The sequence below is a fragment of the Triticum dicoccoides genome, chromosome 2B (genome assembly GCF_002162155.2).
Source record: "Triticum dicoccoides isolate Atlit2015 ecotype Zavitan chromosome 2B, WEW_v2.0, whole genome shotgun sequence".
Classification (NCBI taxonomy): domain Eukaryota; kingdom Viridiplantae; phylum Streptophyta; class Magnoliopsida; order Poales; family Poaceae; genus Triticum; species Triticum dicoccoides.
Genome location: NC_041383.1, coordinates 9,372,293 through 9,375,416, shown reverse-complemented (window position 1 = coordinate 9,375,416; position 3,124 = coordinate 9,372,293). Strand labels below are relative to the sequence as shown.

At 47.3% G+C, this 3,124-nt stretch overlaps 1 pseudogene; it reads right to left on the bottom strand.

Annotated features, from left to right (window-relative positions):
- Positions 1-605: 605 nt before the first annotated feature.
- LOC119366794 lies at positions 606-2,662 on the bottom strand (annotated as a pseudogene).
- Between the last annotated feature and the right edge of the window lie 462 nt (positions 2,663-3,124).

The window sequence follows — 3,124 nt, the reverse complement described above, 5'->3', positions numbered from 1 at the left end:
GTATATTTCAGCGTGATAGAGAAATAAACAACAATGCAACATTTGTCACAAACATTACCCTAGGTCAGGTGGTTCTTGGGCTTGCGGGTGTAACTGCGCGATTTATATCAGACATCATTCAGGCCGTTCGGTTCTATTGCGAACATATTATGGTTCACCAGATAGAATTAGAAGATACTCATATATGTTTAAATTCTTTTGTTGTTGATGAAAAGATAGACAACAATGAATAATCGATAACATACGACATCATCCTAGTCTATTTATATTTGTAGCTTGGAGGAATAACAATGGTGAGAAAACCATGCGTCACAAATACATGCGAAAGTGGCCTAGTTTATTTAGTACAGTATGGTGTAGTACAAGACACATCACAATATACAGGTCCCGTCAGTTGCGATAACGGTATCTAAACAATAGATTACACAGTGCGATAAAAACACAGTTTTTCTCAAGTTCTTCTAATCGATTTCATGTATATTGTTCCGTATGTGAATTATACCCAAGCATAGATAGTTTTTGACAAAATAACGGATGTACATTTGTACACCCAAGTCTCATCTAACTATAGGGTCATGGCTCCGGTATGTCATGTCACAAGACAATCACCTAGTCAGCTGCAGGTTCCTCACGATGAGAGGGAGCCCGTACTTGGGCGTCAATGTGACGAAATTCCTCGGCTTGTGCACATAACTGGGGGACAGGGAGAAGGAGAAACTTTTGAGCATCGTCGCTATGACGATCTGCACCTCCACCATGGCAAAGTTCTGCCCGACACAGACCCTAGGCCCATACGAGAAGGCCAGCAGTGCATGTGAATGCTTGGCGGCTCTCGCGAAGCCATTCTGGAACCTCATTGGGTTAAACTCGTCGGCGTCGGGTCCCCAGACCTCTTTGTCCCGGTGCAACATCACCAGAGGTATCGTTATCATCGTTCCTTTCGGCACCTTCACATGTGTGAGGATTGTGTCTGAGGCTGTCTTCCTCTGCAGGAATGATAGGGGGCCATAGAGCCTCAATGTCTCCCAGAGTAACATGTTGAGCTGCAAGTTACCACGGCATTCATTAATTGTTCTACGGACCTGGGATATATCAAAGCTGTATGGACGAGGATTAATGTCCATCTATACTATATGCGTAGCATACCAGCTTCAATTTGCCGAGACCGTCACCTAAGGGTGGCTTGTGAGCAGGAAACTCCTGGACGACCTCGTCCCTGACCATCTCCTGCCACCGTGGGTGGCTGGCGAGCAGGAACATGGCCCAGGTAATGAGGTTGGCGCTGGTTTCGTACCCAGCCATGAAGAAGGTCCTGCACTCGCCGACCATCTCCTCCGTGCTCAGGGTCTCGGCGTTGGCGCCAGCACCCGACCTCTGCAGCCACAACATCTGCCCGAGCAGGTCGTCTCCATAGACACTGCTAGCAAGCCGCGCCTTTATGATCTCTGTAATCTTGCTTCTCACAAGCTTGTCGAGTTGCCAGGTCCGACGGTTGCGACGTGTCGGCAGGTACCTAGAGTAATAAAAGTTAATTTCACGTTATCCTTGGATTGATCGCATTCTTTGAGAACCACCGGTTGGGCCGGTGGAGTGTACAGGGCACGACTCCACTAAGCATAGTTCAAATCATTGTGCTCACATTTATACTCTAGGGTCTCCTATCTAGTCTTTCCATAAAAGGAAAACTAGCTACTCTTCCGGCTTACCTGAATCCAGGTACTGGAGGATCCGCAAATGCATACGCGGCGAGCTTCAGTCGCTCCCTTCCTGCCATGAACACTTCCCAGGCCTCCCTGTAGTTCTTGCCAGCATCACTCGTGCTATGACACGCATTGCTATGTCATCGGAGTCGTACCTCATGTCGATCTCGGCTTGCTGCATGTTGCTCTCCTGCATTTGAGTGCGCCACTGTTCCATCATCTGCTGTGTGCACTCCAACGTTATTGCTGACATGGACTGTGAACACAAACATTCAAACGTAATTATTCCGTTGAGATTTCAAGAAAATCCCACATCCTTCAAGCATGTTAAAAAAGAAAAGAAAGAAGAGATTGCTAACTAAGTAACCTTGATCTTCTCTTGGCTGAAAGCCGGGTGGATGAATTTGCGGCGCCGCTTCCAGTCGTCTCCGTTTGCAAATATTACCCCGTTCCCTAGAATTGCTTCCAAACTGGGATTCAAGTAATCTTTTTGGAACATGTCTGTCCTGTCGCTTAACACTTTCTTCACTATTTCTATGTCTGTAGTACACAGTGCTGGTGTCGGTCCCAACCAGTACAGGAATGTTTTTCCTGATAGGGACATGCATGTTACTCCGTATTATATATAATACACACAGTTATAGTCCATTGTGGTTTATCGGGTAGAGAGTAGAGACATTCAAGTAATTACCATACAGTGAGGCCCATTTCCGGAAGAAGGGTTGCACGGTGGTGATGCAGTCGTGGGAGCTCGTGTCCAGATCCTTGACTCTCCCGGCAACGAGCATCCTTTGGCAGTCGGGCAGGGACCCAACCAGGAATTTGTAAGGCGGACCTCTGATGCCCTGCTGCTCGAACCACCTGGCCACAGCGTATGGCCTCCAAAGCAGATACCATAGCGCTCTTGTGATCACCAGCAGTGTGAGGACAGCGGCCAGGGCTTGCACTACGTTAGCCGCCATGAATATTAGTTCTCTCCTTTCTCAGTTTTGTTGATTGTTCTGGGTGCTTAACTTATGATTGTTCTCTGGCAGCTGTTTTAGGTGTTTATATAACACAGCCCTATTTACGATGCGTCTTGCTGCGCAACTGCCTTTGATGGGTCAGTACACGTGGGAAATATATAAAACACAGGAGAAAGGTGCTGAACCCACAGGCGTCACAAACCACACCGGCAACTTGTGGATACTAGTATGTTCTCAGTGTCTGCTACAAATGGTTGGGCACGAAACCGTTGATGTTTAGATTTAATTCTTATTGGAATAGTTTTAAGAAAGCAATGGTGAAAAGATATACCATATAGTATTGCTTGACAGTCAAACATTCCTGCGTTTACGTCTGATCGTTTAGATTGGGATACCCACGTACCCCTCCGTCGTCGCACCCGTAGGCGACAGGGAGGGCTCCCCCATCGTCCCCGCCGG